Source organism: Cricetulus griseus, chromosome 5 (genome assembly GCF_003668045.3).
Source record: "Cricetulus griseus strain 17A/GY chromosome 5, alternate assembly CriGri-PICRH-1.0, whole genome shotgun sequence".
Classification (NCBI taxonomy): Eukaryota; Metazoa; Chordata; class Mammalia; order Rodentia; family Cricetidae; genus Cricetulus; species Cricetulus griseus.
In genome coordinates this window covers 16,544,786-16,566,108 of record NC_048598.1, presented here as the reverse complement: position 1 = coordinate 16,566,108, position 21,323 = coordinate 16,544,786, and positions in this window count along the sequence as shown.

Sequence of the window (21,323 nt, the reverse complement as noted above, 5' to 3'; positions counted from 1 at the left end):
GACCCCGGACGGCGGCCTCGCCTCGCCTCAGGGACCCGGCAGCCGCCTCCCCGCCCCCTCCTTCCTCCCTCCGGGGGCCGCCGCCGCTGAAGCGTCTTGCCGCCGCCGCCGCCGCCGCGGGGCTTGTTGTTGACTTTGAGGAAAACTCCTGACGTCAGGGGCTGGCTCTCCGCGACGGGCGGGAGCGGCTTCCCCGCGCCCCGGCCCCGCTCGCCGCCTCAGCGCCGCGCCCCGGCCGGGCGCTCGTCCCCCAGGCTGCCCCGCGCCCCTCAGACCCGCGGCGACCCGCGCCCCTCGGCTTCCTCTCGCGAGAACACCCCCCGGCAGCCCGCGCCGCGGGGCCGGCGTGCTCGCCGGGAAGTTGTGGGCTTCCCCGGGCCGCGGGGCCCTCGACGGGGTCCCCGAGGCCGGCTTTCCCCGCGCACGCACCGCCGCGCCGCGGGGCTGCGGGACCAGGCCGGGGAAAGCCGCCTTCACCTGCCCCTGGATGAGTCGCGGTCGGGGCGAACCAGGTGTCCCACCATCCCGGGAGACGCGGCCGTCCACCCAAGTGCCAGGCACCACATGTGGGCTCGAGGTCGCAGTGACATCCCCAGCCCCTCAGAATCACCTCCATGTGAGGGATGTTGGTTTCGTTGACTTTGGGGCACTAGGAGGACGTTTCTTGTGAAGTTCTTGGCTCAGGAGAGAGTACAGTAGAGACTGACCGTAGTTTACCACATATATCACCCACTCCGGGAAGTCCTAAAAGTTTACTTTTCCTGATAACTGTGTCATCGCTTCTGGAAGCACCTGGCGAACCGATGTTAACCCTAGGGGCCCTAGGCTTGGAAGAACCCGTTATTCTGTCCCATTGCAAGAATTTGTTGGGTACCACCGTGGGCTTGTTCCTGCGTAGCATCTCTCCTGTCGTCTGTCCCCGTTCTCCAGCTCTCTTGTTTTACACTATACCCCCGTGTCTGTGTGGTGCATTGTCTCTGTATGTGCTGCAAAGTTACCAGTGAGTTGGCCGGGTCCCCATCAGGACCAAAATCACTGATAATGATGTCCGTCTTCTAATGGAAGACATGGACCCTCGAGTTGCAAAGGCTGGGCTGACAGACTTCAAAGGTTTATAGCTCTAGCCAGAGAACTATAGTTTATGTCTGTGAACCTTAAAAACCAGAATCAAAAAGCTCTAAGAATGTACGTTAAGACTTACTGCTCTGGATTCGGTTTCCAGTAGCCCAGAACCCTTGACACTCAACAGTTGACTCTATCAACAGTTGGCCGCAATGAGCACCAGCTAGGATTACAGCCTTTGAGTTTCTGGTGTTGGTACCCAGGGACTGACCTGCAGTCTCTGGATTTCTCAGACCCATAACTTCATGACCACTCTCTCCGCCGCCTCTTTCTCACCACCCACTACCACTTAGGCTGCTCCCTACTATGTGGCTGCTGCCACTACTTACTGTGGCTTGTTGCCACTGGAGCTGGAGCTGCCTTTTCCTCTTCCTGTTACTACTTCTGACCACTCTACCCATGTAAACATCCAGGGAAGGGTGGGAAGACCATTTGAGAAATCCTTCATTGGGCCTAATATTACTACAAAAATAAAAAAGGATGTCTCCTGACTGACTCTAAAACACCCTGCTTAACTCTAGGAAGGGTGAAAATGAAGGGTTGTATTTGTACTAATCACAACACAGCTTCCAGTTCCACCAGTCACAGGAAGGCATGTTTGGGCTGCTCAGAGGAATCCTGTCTTGCCAAAATTCTGTGTAATTCACAGACTTATCCATTAACTTATTCATTAATTCAATACTTGTTCTATGCTACTTTATAGCAAGTGTTGTAAAACAGTTGTCCTTTCTTTTAACATGTAGATACTGACAGTACCATTTAGCCTGAGACGACCCTGATGGGGAATGTCCCTCTGTATATGTTTGTCTTATTGGTTATTGAATAAAACACTGTTGGGCCAATAAGGCAGGAAGACAGGTGGGACTAGAAGATGAGAATTCTGGGAAAGGTAAACAGGAGCCTGCCATAGTAGAGTTGCTGCCTGAGGAGCAACAGGATACTTAGCATTACCAGGTAAGCCCCTGAAGAATTACTAAACTAGTGATACAGCTCAGTTATAAATAATTTCCTAGGGTGCACTAGGTTCCAGGTTCAATACCCAGCACCACAAAACTTCACCAAGTTTGGTCTTGCATGGAATACTAATTTTCCAAAGCTGGTACAGATTATCTAAAACAATTATGGTGACTGGGGAAAGACCTGAGAAAAAGACCTGTGAAGCAGGAATCATGGTTTTTCTCCTGTTTTCTCCTTTCCCCATAGTTGGTAAAAGTCGTGGGTATAGATGAATAAGCCGTAATTCTATTCGGTTCGTCCAAAAAGGAAACTTTCCCACAAGTATCACATGTCTAACATTAGCTGTTAGCAAAATGAATGGGTTTCGGGTTTCATGTTGTATAAAACAAAAATGGGTGAGATTTTCTTCCTTATATCAGCCCAAGACACTTTTGTTTTTTAATAAAATGGTCTTTTAAAAAAAAGCATTAGGGGATGGAGAGATGGTTTCATGGTTGAGAGTACTTCCCTCCTCTTCCACACTCATGTCAAACAGGTCACAATGCCTGTAACTTCAGCTCCACATACAGACACATGCATAAGTAAAAATATTTTTAAAATAGAAGTACTTATAATAATGCCAAGCTCTTACTGTTAGTATTCAGGCATCTGCACTGGCCTGCCCTTGGGGTTCTGACAGGACACGCCCTCAGCTGCAGCCCCTGTGCACATTCACTAAGTTCCCTTTTAAAAGGGCCCTGCCCACCTCCCATCCTCCCTCTCTCTCTCTCTCTCTCTCTCTCTCTCTCTCTCTCTCTCTCTCTCTCTCTCTCACCTGTTCTTCCCCTCCATTGTCTCCCCTCTTTCCTCTCTCCTGCTGCTCAGGTCTCCCCATCCCCATTCCCCTTTTTCTGATCCCTTTCCCTCTGCTTGAACCCTTTTGCACGGCATCTTTTTTTTTTTTTTTTTGCATGCTCTACTCTTCTTAAATTACCACACTTACCCCCTACTACCACCACCAGTGCAGTGGTGGGGGTTGTATACACCCTGAGCCTTGAACACTTAGACAGGCACTCTCCCGCCTAGCTACATCCTTGTACTTGCTCGTGCATACCTGCTCTTCTCGTCCCCCTTCACCCCTCTCCTTTCCTCACATGCCTTTAGTTTATTATTATTTGGGGAGGGGGTGTCAAAACACTATTTCTCTGTGTAACCACTCTGGCTATCCTGAAACCTGCTCTGTAGACCAGCCTGGCCTCAAACAGAGCTCCACCTGCCTCTGCCTCCCAAGTGCTGGGACTAAAGGTGTGTGTCACTACAACCCAATTTGAAATGGCATTTTCTTAACAAGGTTATTTCATTGTAAGCTTTGCTCTTTACTGCTATCCGGTTCAATAGTGAACCAGTTATTCTAAATTCACCATCACAATTGTTTGAGGGGTTGTTTTAATGAACATACAAAATAGCGGATTTCATTATATCTTCATACATACACAACAGGTATTTTGTTCATAGTCATTCCCCCATTACCTTCTCTTGTTCTACCCCCTCTCCTAAGAGTCTCCTTTACTTTCAATGTTCAAATATATATTTGAATCTAGTTTTCATATATTCAAGAAAGCACCTATCTTTGAGTCTCGCTTATTTCCCTTAACACAATACCTTCTAGTTGCACTCATTTTCCTGCAAAGGATATAATGTTTGTTCTGTATAGCTGAATAAAAATCCATTGTGTACATACACCACATTTCCTTTATTCATTCATTCACTAACAGAAAACCAGGGACATTCCATGTCTTGGCTATTGTGAACAATGATGCAATAAATATATATGTGTAGGTATTTCTATGACATACAATCAGGCGTGATAAGGCTGGATCATACAGTAGTTCTGTTTTTAGAAAATCCTAGTTTCTGTGTATACCTCCCCTCTTCACCTCCCCTCATTGGTAGAGTTTGATTTCTTTGAGGGGATGGCATGTACATGTTCCATATTCCCTTGAGACAGGCTTTCACTGAACTTGCTACCAGCAGATTCCATGTCTTCACCCCAGTTTGTGATGGAGTAAGAAGCACATAAGACCACAGGATGCAACTAGGGATCTGAACTCGGGTTTTCATACTTAACCAAGCAGATGCTCTTTCTTGCCCACTGAGCCATCTCTCCAGCCCCCGCTTGCCTGCTTGATGATAGCCATTCTGACCACAGTGAAATGAACCTCAATTACATTTACCTGGTAGCTAAGGACATTGAACATTTTTCATGCATTAATTGGCCATTTATACTTTCGAAAGCTCTCTGTTCAATTAATCTGCACATTTAGCGTGCAGATGATTGGGTGACTTGGTTATTGTTTGGTTTTTGCATTCATCATATAACCTAGGTATTAATCAACTATTGTATGCATAACTGGCAAAGTTTTTCTCTCATTCTGTAGATCTTGGGCCTATTTTTTTAAGGGCCTGATACCATTCTTAAGGGCTCTAACCTTAGTGTTTAATTAACTTCAAAGATCCCATCTGCTAATACAATCACTATGGGGATTAGAATTTCAACATATAAATTGGGGAATGGGAAGAGACTTAAACATTCAGACCAGAATATCATGTAACAAAGCAAACTAAACAACAATTGTTTCTCTGCTTGAATTTTTTAAAAAAGCATCCTGTGAAAAGACATCTCACAATATACAGAATAACCCACATTAATGACTGAAAAAATAAAAGGACAAATAAATCTTCCTACAGTATGCAGTTTATATAGTGTTTTTCTGAGGAGATGCAAATGGTGTATTGGAAAGAACATAGGTGCTTGGAAATTTGTAAATGTCTGTTGCTAAACATTAACTATGTAAAGGTGTTTTGCTTTTGTTTAAGCTGCATTGGTTTAACTATGTAAAGATGTGTTGCTGTTTTACCTTGCCTGCCTAAGACAACTGATTGGTCTAATAAAAATCTGAATGGCCAGTAGTTAGGCAGTAGAGTGATGGGGGATGTCCTTCTGTATATATAGTCCAATAGTCAGTAGAGGCAGGAAGATAGATGGGACTAGGAAACAAGGAGAATTCTGGGAAAGGTAGGCAGGGAGAGACTGGAAAGAGATGCCATGTGGAGACCGTGAAAACAGGACACGCCAGACATTCACTGGTAAGATAAGGCCATGTAGAAATACATACATTAGTAGTATGGGTTAATAGTAAAGAGAGAACTAGCCAATAAGAAGCCCTAGCCATCAGCCAACAATTTAATATAGTGTCCATGTGTTTATTTGGGGCTAAAGTGGTGGTGGCACCTGGCAGGACAAGAGAAACCTCCATAACAGTAGAGGCATAGGCAGGACTAGTTGGCAGAAAGAATAAGTAGGAAGAAGAGGAGCAAAAAGAGGACAGGGAGGGAAAAAAAGGAGAGGCCCCAGGGCCAGCCAGGCAGGCAGAGTAGGATATACAGAATGAAAGAAAGGTAAAAAGCCCCAAGGCAAAAACAAAGAAGAAGAGAAGCAAGTTAATTAAGGTTATAAGAGCTAATGGGACAAGCATAAGCTAAGTTTGAGCATTTGTAACTAATACTAAATTTCTGTGTCTCATGATTTGGGAGTTGGTTGGTGGCCAGAAGAAAGTTTGCTACAAATGTCAGTCCAGATTTCTCTCAGGTAATGGGCTTAATCCTTCTAGGATGCATTCTTTTTCATTTGTGAAGTAGCAATTACTACTACTTCAGTAACTTATGCCACTTAAAGTTTTTTTTTTTAAATACCCTAAAATAGTGAGTGGTCAGCAAGCCAAAATTATTTTACTATAAATGTGATTATATTCAGATCAGTATAATAGCTGCTGCCACAGACGGACACAAAAATCTACCTAGTCACAAAACAAACAATGTTACTTATTCTTTTAAAGTCGTGAATGACAGGCAAGTCTCCAGTAAGAATTTATGTCCTGAGTTTCTTCCATAGTAGAACTCTGACTTGTCAATTAAGCTCACAAAGGAGCTTTGGAAAACATGGAAGATGGCTCAAAGAAAGTTTTATACAAATCACTCCCACAAACTTTGTCTAGTAAGAAATCACCTAAGCCCTCTAACCATAAGGCAGGCCATGAAATGAGGATGGCTCAAGAAGTAACTAATGAGTGTCATGGATGATTAATAAAGGGATTTCCAAGATGATAACTTAGGTGTGATGGTTAGTTCTGATTGCCAGTCTTGGCTCTAAGGAGCCATTGTGTAAAGCTGTGAAGGTAGTTGTAATGGAGATCCAAGGATGCTGAAGATGCCAGGACCATTGGGTGTTCACCAGTGAAAGTTTCACTCAAAGAGTAGATCTGAACCGAGAGAGCCTCTCTGTGTTATGGGAAGCAGAGCTGGACAGTGGGGGATATCTAAGCCCTATGGGATACAGATAAAGCCATCATAATTCCCAGATACTAAACACAAAGTGTAAGAAGTGGTATTTTCTCTGTTGTGTTTTGATATCGATTTGGTCCAATATTTCCTTCCTAATCCGTTCCTGCTTTTTGGAATGGGGATGTTTACTTTGTGTAGATTGGAAGTATGTATCTTCTTTTTTTTTAATGTAGGGACTCACAGTTGAGAGACTGTCTCAGAATAGGAGTTTCTCGAACAATGAGCAGTGTTGGACTTTTGAAGTTGAACTTAATACATTTTTATATCATGAGATAACCATGAGCCTATGAGGTCAAGAGGTAGAAAAATGGCTTCAAAGTGTATGTTTTGATGTCAGATTCACAATGGTTGAGTTGTGATGGTCATGATTGATTATTAACAGGATTTACAATCATCTAGGAGACAGCCCTCTGGACACCTATGTGAGGGAGTTCCTAGACAGCCCTCTGGACACGTATGTGAGGGAGTTCCTAGCCTGGGTTAATTAAGGGGGTAAGACCCACTTTAACTAAGAGCAGCACCATTCCGTATGCCATGTTCCTAGCCAGAATAAAAAGGACAAAGCAAGCACACCAACAGCTGTAACTATGATTAGAATGTTTGCCTCAGGGTGCTCCCTCTCTCTCCCCTTTCCCCTCTCTCTCCCTCCCCTTCACCCTCCCCTTCCCCCTATCTCTCTTTCTCCCCCTCCCCCTCCCCCTCTAACACTTTGCTGCTCCTCTATGTCTGGCTGACCGCAGACTGGCTTCTGGCCCTGGGTGTATCCCTCCCCCCCTCCACTTCTCTTCTGTCTTCTCTTTCTCTCTCCAACCTAGATTTTTCCTCCTCCTCCTCCTCCTCCTCATTCTGTCTTCCTACCAGCTCTGCCTATCCCTCTCCTGCCTAGTTATTAGCTGGTCAGCTTTTTATTAGACCAATCAGGTGCCTTAGGCAGGCAAGGTGAAACAGATGCAACGCATCTTTACATAATTAAACAAATGTGACACACCTTCACATAGTTAAAGTAATATTCCGCAGCATAAACAAATGTAATAATCTTTTCCTAATTAACATAATGTTCCCCAGCAGTTGAGTATTGGATCACAATAACAAGAAAAGTCATTAACACAAGGGATAAGTAATGTGTAATGGACCAAAATTTTTACCCTCTCCAAACATTTGTATGCTAAAATTCTAACCACAATGTGCTGATTATATGATGCCTTTGGGAGGTAATAAGTTCATGAGTGAGCCCCCTTCTGAATGGGATTTATGCCCTCCTAAGAAGACCTACCACACTCAACATAATGGTACATACTGGTAATTCCAGCACTTAGGAGGCAGAAGTGGGAATCACCAATCAATGCTAGCCAAGACTGTATAAAGGAAGTGTCTCAACAATGCTAAACCAAATTAAAAAAATGAAAGAACAAGAGACATCAGAGCTTGCTTCCTCTCTAGCAAGAAGATTGCAAACTGCAAGCCCTTACCAGACACTACATGAGATGTAAGTTCAGTTTTTGAATTCACAGCCTTCCAAACTGTGAGGAATAAATTTCTGTTGGTTAAGTCACCCAGTCTGAGATTTTGCTGCAGCAGCATGAACTGACTGTGAGCTAATAGAAGACTCTGTTGCAATATTTACCAGTATGAGCTGTCTTTTGACCCTTTCCTCTAATCTTAAAGCATTAACATGTGCCTATAGGAGCAATGCTGAAGACAGATGATGTCACTATTATAGGGTCATATGATAGTGAGAGACTTAAGCCATCATGGGGAGTTCCCTCTTTACAGATTTGTTTTCCTCATATGTTACTAGCGTATAGATGAAATTTTTATCCACATTTTCATTCTCTTAGATAAATCTTCTACCAACTTAAGCATTATCTAGACATTTCTCTTTGGGTCACAGAAACTTAGTAGCCACATTAACCACTTGTAGAGCTTCCAGCTAGAATTCATCGTTTTAATTGCAAGGCAACAAGCACACAGGAGTAATTATTTCTGTTAATGCAGTGGGGTCTCTGTGTGCAATAAATATATACATAGTGACATCCCAGAGCCTGGCTTTAATACATGATGGTATCTTCTCTTGGGTGGTGTTCATCTCTGGTGTTTAGAGTCTGTTCTGTCTTGATTGAACTATGCAACAACAACTAGCACAGAAATAACAGCAGTCCATTTCTAACCTTCACTTGGGAAGTTATCCAGACTCTCCAACCATCTCAGTATATGCAGTCTTGTTCCAGAAAGTTTCCTCACTCTTTTAAAAAGTTTCTTCTATTAATTCAAAAATGCACAGAATGGAAAGGTTCAAATCCACCCCAACTTGGTTCACATATTTATTTTTTCCAATGTTAATTCTACGTCCCGAGCAGTGGTGGCACATGCCTTTAATCCCAGCACTCAGGAGGCAGAGGCAGGTGGATCTCTGTGAGTTCAAGACCAGCCTGGTCTACAAGAGCTAGTTCCAGGACAGCCTCCAAAGCCACAGAGAAACACTGTCTCGAAAAAAAAATTGTATGCTATTTTATTAAATAAATACTAATGGATTCTTTTTAGTAGGATCTATGGAGGTGGGCTGTGCTCTGCCCTGGGGTGTCCCATGTTGTATAAAACAGCTATCAGACTTGTGCTTTGTCCTAAGTTATAAAGCAGCAAGTTCACCTGACTTCAGTACACATACTAAGACACAATTACTTGGTAACTTGGGTGACCAAGTATTGCCCCAAGATTTTGGGCACACAGAACTTACAAAGAACAGCCAACAGCTGCACAGCATAATCATAAGGCTGATAACTTGGTGTGCTAATTAAAAATAGCACTTACACTTCTAATTAAATCTACAGTGCATGGACACATGGAGTTATCAAACCATATCAGAAACATCATGCTTTGAGTTTATCAAATATGCCAGATCAATAAAAGCTCCTCGTGTGAAACATAAAATGCCTAAGACTGTGGCATCGTATCCCATCCACACGTCATTTTGCCAAACCTTCCAGTGTGCTTATTACAAGATCTCCAGCCATCAAACTTATGACTCTGTGCCTGGCTTTATCTCAGTCCAACCCCACTGCTTTACACTGCTCACTCTGAAACTGCAAGCCAGCCTGACCCTGCTAGAAAACCTGCCCTGCATAGACTTGATGTCTGTGAAGTGACCAGACGTTTGCCTCAGCTCTCCACCTTTGTTCAAGGGTAAAGTCTAGATAACTCTCGTGGCCACTCTTCACCCTTTCTCGGCGTTTGTGTTACCTGTGAAGTGTGATCTGACTGGTGTGGACATCAGTGATTAGGAGTGGAATGGGCGGAAAAACTGAAGGTGCCATGGCCGTGACTGTCAAAACCAAGAGTACTCAGTGAAATAAATCCATTGAAACGGGGGGGGGGGGTAACTTTTCAAATTTATTGTTCATTAATAAAGTCTGACATTGTAGAAAGATACAAACATTCTGGAAAAGTTTGTTTATGGTGGAAGGAAATCTGTTTGCAAAAATCTAGCCTTTAGTTACTAGACAAAACTATGTCCATTTTAAGTTGCAAACACTCAATTAGTAATGTGATTTTAATTTAAACTCTGAATTTGAGCCATCTTTAGGCTAATAGCCACAGAAAGGAAAGCAGACAGGTTCTGTTTCTTTACTTCTCCACCTTGTATGCCTCCTCCATCCCAAAGTCAGTTTGAGTAAAGGACTGAACAGTCCTCACCAGATGGTCCCATGTTAGCTACCTTTGCACTCTTTCAATCTGACATGAAGGAGCATTTAGGTGATTTGCAGAGCCAGGTGCAAAATTAAAATGCCATACCCTTTGTTGAAGAAGAATTAAGACTTCCCAGATAGTGACAACGAGGCATTAAGTCAAGCAAAGGTGCCTGCATGGTGCACATCCATGACAAGACGGCCCGTATTGCAGGCTGTCTGTCTAGGGGTTCTTAGGAATGTTGCAACCAGCCCCTCTGCCTGTATTCCCTATGACATGGGTGTTAACACAGCTGCCTATTCCCAAACACCTCTTAGCTTCTGTTTGCTCAGCCTATTTAAGTCTTCTCCACTCTGCCAAAAGGTCCACTACAGGATACAAAATAGCTGCAGGCTAATTATTTTCTGCCATGACTTTCTCTCCCCATTCTCTGTCTTCTTCTGCCTCTCTTTTCTGCATTGGAGCAGTTGGGCAACTTATTTACAGATTCTAAAGTTGGACTTAGATCCCAGCCCACAGAATCACCTCATTTGAGGGATTATATCTCAGGCTTTCTACCTGATGTTATGGAAGCCCCATGGCATGAGCTGAAGAAGCATCCTCCAATTCCTCCCCACTGTGGGTGGTAAACCCAACCTTCCTCACAAATCTTTTCTGTTTGGTATTTTCTCCACTATTTTATATTCCCAAACAAATGAAAGCATCTGAGTCATATTTTGAATTATTTTTCTTCATAATAAGGACCTTATAGGAAAAAAAAAAGGTCTCTTTTACATCTTGAACTCTCAACTGAAACTTCAATTTTTTAATCCCTATTTTAAAAAGTAGAGGCTTCTGTTTCTGACTCTGCCTCTCTCCTTTTGAGCCAATATCCTCCTGCAAACATGGTAAACATTCCTAAAACATGCTTGATTTTCTGCTAGAAATGTGGCAAGTACTGACCTGATGAAATGACACAGTACACCAAGGGCAAAGATGCTCTATCCACCCAGGAAAGACAGGAAACACAGTGGCTATGGTCTAAGCCTATTTTCTGTGGAGGGGGGAGGGCGGGGAAGGCTAAAAATACAAAGAGGATTATGCTGGGTGTTGAGGCTTTCGTGTGTTAAAACCAACTGAGATCCAAGAGAATACCGGTTATTAGGAGATGCAACTGTTTTGAACTGGGCAGAGATATGGCAAAGAGCCAGTGTGATCTAGGTCTAAGCTGCTTGCATTATGAAAACAAAGTCATGAGTTTTTATATTCACTTCAAAACAAAGTAGATCCTGTTGTGTAAATATTTTCTCTTATTTGGATATGTGCTCACATGAATAATATACAGAATATTACATTATACGCAATAAACATATTTAGGTTAACAGGTGTTAAAGACACAAAATTAATTAAAATAATATCTCTACATTTGTATTTTTGTTTGACAAATATGTGCCAAATTTTTCTATTTTCATATATTGTTATTTACATTGAAGTTATTAAATATTTTAAAGATTCTTGCCTGGGACTGATTCCTCAATATTTTTTTCTTAAAAGGTTTAATATTATCCCAGCATTTAGGAAGCAGAGCAAGTGGATTTCTGTGAGTTCAAGCATAGCCTGGTCTACATAGCAAATTCCGGGCCAGCCGGGTTTACATCATGAGTTCTTGCTTTAAGAAAATAAAAAGTTCAAATTAAACACTGTGGCATTTTACCTCCAGAGATTCCAAGACACACATGCCACAAAATCAAGAGTGAAAATGTAAAGGGACATTTTCTGGGAGAAAAGATCATTTAGACACTGATTCCGCTGAGCTATATAAGCCTTGGATACAGGAATGCATTGTGTGCGTTCATGTGTGTGTTTGTGTGAAAATTATTACTTATTGTGGGGAAAATTATTGAGAGGCAAAATTTGGAAAGAAAGATGTACACTGTGTATGTAAAATGGAGAAGATAAACTATTTTGCTAAAATCAAAGTTTGCTTCTGAAACCTTGAGCTCCATAATACAGTAATTGCTATTGTAGGTGGAATTTCTCTGGTTCCTGGCAGCCATTCCCCAAATAACCAAATAACAGAGACTTGATATTAATTATAAATGCTCAGCCGATAGCTTAGACTTGTATTTAACTAGCTCTTCTAACTTAAACCAACCCATTTCTATTAATCTATGTGCTGCCCCGAGGCTCCTCGTTTGCCTCATCTATGAGCTTCTTCTGCATATAGCTAGAGACTCCTCAGACCCTTCCTTTCTTCCCAGCATTCTCTCTGCCCCGAAAATCCTGCCTAGCTATCAACCAATCAGCTTTTTATTAACAGTGAGAGCATATTTCTTTATTATTGAGAATGAGACAAATGGATCAGTCGCTTGAAAAGATTCAGCTAAGAAAGATTGAAAATAAGAGGAAGGTGCATCATTTCTTAGAATTAGCAAAGCCTCACGGGAAGAATAAACATAAAGGGATAAATATGAAAGGGAAGGTGCATGGGTACCCCTCTAGCATAAGAACTAATGTGAGATCTGGGGGCTGTGGATATACGCTCATCTAGCATGTACAAGGCCCTGGATTCCACTGGGTGGAGAATAGGGAAAAAAAAGAAGGGAGAATATGAATGACAAAGTATTTGTATAGATACGAAGTATTTAGCAGGCAGTAGAAGAAAAATCGGCATCTCTCGTGATTCATGCCTTCAAAGAGGAAGGATGAAGAGACAGTATTTGCTAGATGTATGGAGGATAAAGTCTGGCTAAAACCTTTACATTTTAATTCCTTGAACATAAGATAATGTATGTTACATCTGAGTTCCTTCAGCACGTGTCTTAGTTAGGGTTCCTGTTGCTTCAATGAAACGCCATAACCAACAAGCAAGTTGAGGGGGGTGGGGGGGCGAATGGTTTATTTGACTTGCACTTCCACATTGTAGTTCATCACTGAAGGAAGCCAGGACAAGAACTAAAACAAGGCAGGAACTTGGAGGCAGGAGCTGAAGCAGAGACCATGGAGGAATGCTGCTTACTGACTTGCTTTCCCTGATTTGCTCAACATGCTTTCTTATAGAACACAGGACCACCAGCCCAGGGATGGCACCACCCACAATGGGCTGAGCCCTCCCTCACTGATCACTAATTAAGACAATGCCTTATAGCTGGATTTCATGGAGGAACTTTCTCAGTTGAGGTTCCCTCCTCTCTGATCACTCTAGCTTGTGTCAAGTTGACATAAAACACTAGCCAGTATGACTGACCACTTGTAACTTGACACACAAACACATTGTTTTTCAATTAGAAACTTTCTCATTTATCCCCAAGATGGAACATTAATATTGTGAACCATAGGTTTATGTCAACTTGACTAAAGCTAAAGTCATTTGAGAGGAAGAAACCTCAATTGAGAAAATGCCTCTATAAGATAGGGCTGTGGGCAAGCCTGTAAGACATTTTCTTAATTGGTGACTGATGAGGAAGGGCCCAGCCCATTGTAGGTGATGCTATTCCTGGACCAGTGGTCCTGAGTTCTGTAAGAAAGCAAGCTGTGCAAGCTATGATGGGCAAGCCAGTAAGTTGCACCCCTGTGGTGCTCTATGGCTTCTGCATCAACTCCTACCTCCAGGTTCTGGCCCTGTTTGAGTTTCTGTCCTGACTACCTTTAATGATACTACTATGGGGAGGAAGGTGAAAGTTCCCCCAACCTTTTCAGGCTGTATCTACAGGCTTCCCGATCCTCACCTGCCCTGGCCTTCCAAGGAGCAGCAGGGTCTTTATATTGATGACACCATGAGCATCATCTGTCCTCCTTTACTTCTCCCAGGTACTTATCCCAAGAACACTCCCCAGAAAACTTCCTGCAGGGGAGTCTCCATCACAGGCCGTTACTATTCCCCTCTGCCCAAAGAGGCCTGCTCATAGAGCCGCCGCCTGTGTTCTCTGAGTCTCTAGTGGAATGTCAGTCAGCTCTCTTTTCTAGCTTTTACCAATGCAAAGCTGTTTCCACCTCCAGTTCCCCTTGTATTTCTCAATTGGGACCCACATTCACAAGACAAGAAGAAGGGCTGACTTTACTGTCTTTGCTCCTGCACTCCTAGAAGAGAAAGAAAACACTGCAGGTGTTTGGGTGATTCTTAAAGGCAAGAGAGTGTTGAGGATGTGGAAATAAACAATCTATGATAAAGAGAAGCATGAGTTGTGACGTTAGAAAATGTCCCTAATCTCTGGACCTACACATAGCAGTTCCTGTTTGAGGAGAGAACCACAAATGGAATTCACCCAGGTTCCCAGGCATTACATTCAAATCATTGTTCCTTTATTCTCCACATTTTTGGCTTTATTCAAAAGGTTCACAAAGATTCAAGAGTGTTGGCTTTGTTACAAAGAAGAACTAAACCAGCTTTTTGTTAACATCAGTTTTACCATTAACTTAATTACGTTTTATTACTAAAAGATAAGTATGCTAAATGAATCCTCATATCAAAACATCTATTATGGATTTGTAGAAGTAACTTGTAAGAATGACACTATTTGTATCACTACCTATTTTTAAATTGCTTTAATGTGACCTCACTTTACCTCAGATTACCCCAATTTTTTTTAAGTCGTAGTCTAAACTTCAGGATATCAGTGTTTTCCATAGCAATAAGTTAGGTAAGATTTGGCTTGTTTTGAGAACAAGGGGAAGTCAAATTTATACATTGCATCATTCAGTTGTTTTAGACATTGCCTTTTATAGATGTCATATGTGAAATAATTCTACTTTTAATATTAACTTTTACTTGCTAAAAGTGACAGGTTTCAGAAACTAGAAAATATGTATTTGACTTTTTCTTACATATTAGGTAAATGTTAAAAAATTAAGGTACCATTAGTGTCAGTGAAATGAATACATTCATTATTTGTTGCTTTCCCTTAGTATTGCTAATCAATAATGCTATTATCTGTTTTTACAACAGCACACAGATTCCATTAAAAAAAAAACATTGAAGCTATACAAAGGTGGCTTTCCACTTTTATAATGACATAGTGGGATACAGGAAGTATAAAAGGGCAAAGAGACATTGAACTTCTTTATCTTTCTGTCATATTTTCCATAACATCCAAAAGGAGGAAGTAGGAGGTAAGAGGGCACTCCACTCTCAGAGGTGATGATGGGTTTTTGCTGAGCCATTGACACTCAAACCTGGGCCTCTTGTGATCAATGACACTCAATTTGAAGACTACTGACTGGGGTTAATGGTGCAATCTGTGGCTTTGGAACAGAGTTCTTCTCAATGTGAAACTAATTGGCCCATATGGGGATTAAACTGGTAACAGTGTCCCCATTTGTCATCCCATCGACTCAGCAGTTGACTCCAGTTGTGTTTGAGAACTGCCCTGAATTCAATCAATGTCTTCTGAAAGTCACAATATCATAACTTTAGAAACAGGAAGAGACAATTAAAATTTACAAATGATTTATCAAACCAAGTCACTATACACTAAATAATAAACACTCTAGAATGTGCCAGTTATTTTTAAACGAATATCCTTACGCTGTAGGCAACAACAGGAAAGATGTCAACATCCCACTAAGTTGTTCGTTTCATTGCAAATTCCAGAATTGCTCTCCTAAATTGTGAAGACCGGCCTTTAGACCCCCCCATTGCTCAGGAACCTCACAGAACGTTGCTTTTCCCCCTAAAGCATCAGAGTTAAAACTGACACTGAACTCTTACCTTTGTGTCATCGTTGCTTCTATATTGACCAGAAGCCTGTCTTTAATTTTTATCCCAGGGCACTTTTTAAACCCAATTACATGTTGAGTAGCTTGACTTTGGGAAAACAAGGACACTGTATTTTATTGTCACAAAACAGAAGTCCACCCTTCAGTTCTGACTCAGAACAGATCTCAATAAAATACATCAAACTCAAACCTTTTGTATTTTCTCTCCATTTCTTTCATGCTTCACACCATGACTTTTTCCAGTTAAACTAATTTTTAATATATGACTAATAACTGTGAAGACAAATTCTGAACTGTCAGTGGCATGTGTTGCAATAGATACTGTTGCAGGGTATTTGATCACACTGTTTGAAGATGTATCACTGTTTTACCTCACCTGCCTAAGACACCTTCTGATTGCTTTGATAGGAAGCTGAATGGCCAGTAGATAGGCAGGAGAGGCTAGTCGGAACCTCTGGGCAGAGATAGGAACTTCGGGAAGAATCTGGGGTGGGGTGGAGGGATTCACCAGCCAGACACAGAGGATGTCAGACGTTTGGTATTGAGGATAGTTAATGAGCCATGTGGCAAAAAGTAAATATAACGGGTTAAGTTTTAAAAGCTAGCTGGGAACAAGCCTAAGCTAAGGCCAAGCTTTCATAATTAATAAAAAGTCCCATGTCATTATTTGGGAACTGGCAATTCAAAGAAAGTCCAGCTTCAAGATACTGCAATGTAGTGGAAACGCAAAGGCTAAATAGAAAACCTACTAGAGGTGAATAAGATTGACATGGGGATTACATTAGTATCTAGCAGAAAAGTTTGTGTTGCCTAACACCCCAATTAGAAGACATATTTTTCTGCCACAGAGATTTACAAAGTAAATGACTTAAGCAATTATAGATGTATATTGCAATTCTTGCAAACAATCATAATGACACAATATAAGAAAATAATTGAAGGCTGGATGTAACTCAATGGTAGAGCACATGCTGAGCATATACAATCCTGGTTTTGAACCTCAAAATGCACATGCGTGAATACACACACACACACACACACACACACACACACACACTCCTGGTTTTGAACCCCAACACACACACAAATTAATTTAAAAATATAATAGACAATCACACAAGTTATGCTAATTTTTCCTCTTTTAGGAATTAGAAATTTTGCCACATATCTAATGCAATACTTATCTGAGGCAATATTTTCAATTAAAAATTTATGAAGACAACTGTTACAGTATGGATGCCAAATATCCACTGCTGATATGAGTATTAAAGACTTGATCTCCAGGAGGGCACTACTGGTAGGTGTTGGAAGCGTCAGGATCTTGAAAAAGATAAAAGGGATATTCAGAAAGACAAAAAAAGATGGGTGTCTATCTAACACACACACAAAGCTGATATAGCCTCTTACATATGCCTACATGATATCAATACACAAGCATATATACAAATAGATCCATTCTCCCATGCGCGTAGCTCTGTAATGCATTTCTCTCTCTTTTTGACATACAGTGTACAATACTCATGGGTTTGTGGTGTTGCTAGTGTAAACATACCAACTGAACCTTCAATTATGTGAAACTCATAACCTTGGATATAACACATTGACATTGACACCACATCTGCTTAAGATGCATGAAGCCCCGGAGTCTGTCTGCTGCAGGGTAAAATTGTAAGTAAATAAAAGCATGGCACCAACTATGGCTGATGCTCTTGATGTGTTTATATAGTATACTTTTATTATTACATATGAGCATATTCTTTAACCGTTTGTGGTAAAACAACTTGCTATGCCCTTTAAGTCAGAACTAGTGGGTGAGTTTCTATATAGCTCATGTTCAGCTTGTCTCTTGGTCACATCATTGTCTCTCCTGTGCTTGCTTTCCTCTCTGGTAAGTGTGGAGAAACAGACTGAGTATGCATGCATTCTCTGCTCCTTTCTTCTGACTGAAGATGTGTCTTTTTCCTTATGCTTTTCTGAATACTTGTATTCTGTGTGAATTTTTTAAAGATGAAATCTTGCAATTCCTGTCTTCTGAGGATATAGCTCATTTACATTTACTATAACCATTGCAATGTTCAGTTATTGTATTTGTTGATGGTTTCCATTTGTTCTGCCTATCCTGGGATTCTTTTCCTCTTCTTTGAAAGATATTGCCATGGTTTGTTTTGTTTTTAAAACAGGATCTCATTGTGGAGCCCAGGCTTGCCTAAAATTTCCCATGTAGCCCAGCTAATTAGTTATTTTCATCACTATGGACAGCTTAAAGGGGGAGAGGTATATTTTTGCTCATAGTTACAGGAGATTCATTTTATCATGACAGGGAAGGCATGGTGGAGCAGCAGAATTCATTACATGGAGTACCAGGAAGCAGAGAACAAGACAAGAAGCTTCTAGACATAATATGCATCCAAGGACCCACCCGAGTAGCCAACTATCCCCAGTCTTTCCCCACCTCTCAAAGTTCTGCAACTTTCAAAAGTTGTGTCACAAGTCAGGAACAAGCATTTAAACTGTGAGCTGTGGATTCATAGCCTAGTACCAAGGCTGACTTGAACTCACCATCATCCTACCTTTGCCCCCAGGGTTCTATGATTAAGGCATGTGTCACCATGCCATGCCTTGCTCTATAAGACATTATTGCTTGTGTTCGTCTTGAATCACTCTTTCTTTAGCAAGTAAACTCTCTTGAAATGGTTGTCTTTCTTTCATCATCACAAACTAAATATGTAAGAAACACCAACTTGATTTACTAGGAAAATTACACTAAAAATACAGGATATATACAATACAAACTTTGTGAATTTATTATTAGAGTCAAAACATATAAAAAGCATTCTGTTTGGTGCTACAAAATGTCCTGCACAGTTACTCCCAGTCTCTGGTAACAAGCATTTACAGTCTGTGGACCTCACTTTGAATAACTCTGCTACCACTTTTCCTTAGTGAGGACCTACCTGCTAGTTATGCATTGCCTCGATTTTTAAGCATTTGAAAATGCTGTTTTAAACTCTTAATTTAAGAAAACAAGCTTTTATTGATAAAGTATGAGAGGGACACAAAAAGAGGAAGGGAAGATAAGGAGAGGCTTTGGAAGACGAGAGGAGAGCAGAGGAGACAAAGATGGGCAAAGCACCGAAGGACGAGCGATGTCTACATTACTAAGGATACTGCTGTTATAGTTTCAGTCTATAGTGTCCCCTCAAAACCCATGTGTTAAAGGCTTGGTCCCCAGACTGTAGTGTTACCTGGCAGTGGTATATCCTTTCAGAGGTGGGACCTAGAGAAAGGACGTTAGGTCATGGGATGTGTCCTTGCAGGGACATTGGAACATCCTCCCTACACAGCCTCTTTCCTTTCTTTGCTTCATGCCTACCATGGGGTAAGCCAGTGGCCTTCATCATCCATGCTTATCATGATGATATGCTATGCTATGCTGCTACAGGCACATAGCAAGAGGTCCAGAGACCACACCCGAAGCGGAGTTCAAACACACCTTCCCTCTTTTAGCTCAATTTTCTTGGGTATTTTATCATAGCAACATAAACCCAACTAGCCTGAGTCCTCAGAAAGTTATGAAGAAAAGCAGAGGTATTCATGACATTATCACCTGGGCCAAAACATAAAGCAGCAAGATCCCACATACCACGCCATGCTGTTATCTCTCTTCCCAAAAGTAATCATAGTCATAACCGCTAACATCAGCCACTGATCCTACCCATAAAAACAAAACAAAACAGAACAAAACAAAAAAACTCGTATAGGTAGATACATGCTGCGTATGTGTTTAGTGTCTGGCTCATTTTCTCAATATTAAATTTTTCTGTTTGTAACAAAATACCTGAGATAAAGGGATGGATGTTTCATGATGGCTCACAGTTTCATGGATTTTATTCTGTGGAGAGTTAGACAAGGGACAGACTTCATGGTGGCCAAGAAGCAAAACAGAGAAACAGTGACAGACTAGAGTCCATAATTCCCTTTTAGGAAACACCCCCAATAACCCATCCTCCTAACCTACTAAAGATTCCACCAACATGCCAATAGAATGACAGGCTGGGGACCAGGCCTTCAACACACAGGCCTTTGGGGACATTCAAGATACAAACGCATTGCCATGTAATATCCCATTGTATGACGATGTCATATTTAACAGGGGGAACTGATCTCGTAAGATGGACCAGAGGGTAAAGGTGCTTGCACCAAGCTGATGACCTGAGCTCAGTTCCCAGAGTCCACATGGTAGAAGAAGAGAACTAATCCCTACAAACTGTCCTCTGACATTCATGGGTGTAGCATAGAATGTGCCAACCCCACCCACAAAATAGATAGATATATGGATGGATGGATGGATGGATGGATGGATGGATGGATAGATATGTGAAAGCAAAAACAAAGAAAAGAAAGCCCATTCTATCTGCATGGCTATTTAAGTTGCTTTCACTGTGGTGTAGTTATAAAAATGCTTCTATGAGATTACTTAAATGTCATTTAGTACACAAACATATGCATTTCTTTGGGATAAATACCTAAGATTAGAACTGTTAGGTATATGCGCTTGACTTTCTTGTTCCTTTCCTCGTGTGGAAGTAGAACTTCTGCTATTACTTTGTGTTTCATAGCAGGAAAATGTGTCATTTTCAAGGTTGATTAATAATTCTTACAAGTATATTCAGAACTCCACGATAAATTTTGCTAAATTCCATTTTGAGTACAGTAATTCTGCAGCACATATGTATATACATATTTATGAGTATAACAATTTACAGATAAATTGTTATATTTGTCTTATTAGTGAATTTTATTTTGTATTATTTTGCCATTTGATGAGTAACTTCTTCCCAGTCCCTCAGTTTCACTGGTTTAGGATGGAGAGATAGTGTTTTTCCTGAAGAGAAATTATTAAGTAATTACATGATATTTAATACTTCTTTACTCTTTACTCACATAGAAACTAGAATATTGGCTGCCATGATAAGAACATACGACACAAAAGAGTAAGAAACTCATTCAAAATAGGCAAAATGTGGAAGCAGCATAAACATCCATCAACTGATGGGTGACAATGTGATGTATATACAAAATGGAATAGTATTGTATTACGAAGTTCTGACATTCATGAAGCATGGATTGAGCTGAAATCATTATGTTAAGTTAAATAAGACAAGCAGATCACAAGTACTGCATGACCTCACTCTTATGTGGAGCCTAAAAAGGTTCACCTCATAGAAACTGAAAGCAGATTGATGGTTCCTGGAAGAGAGAAGGAAGAAGAGAAGTTTCAAGCAGACAGTAGTAAAAAGTCCTGGTGTATTGCATTATGATTTGATTATAGATAGCAATAATTCACTGTACCTGGGGTGATATTTTGTTTGTTCTCTAACAAATAAAGCTTACCTGAATATTAAAGGGTGGTGCTAGTTAATCACAGAGGCCAGGCAGTGGTGGCACACACCTTTGATCCCAGGACTTGGGATCTCAGGCCTTTG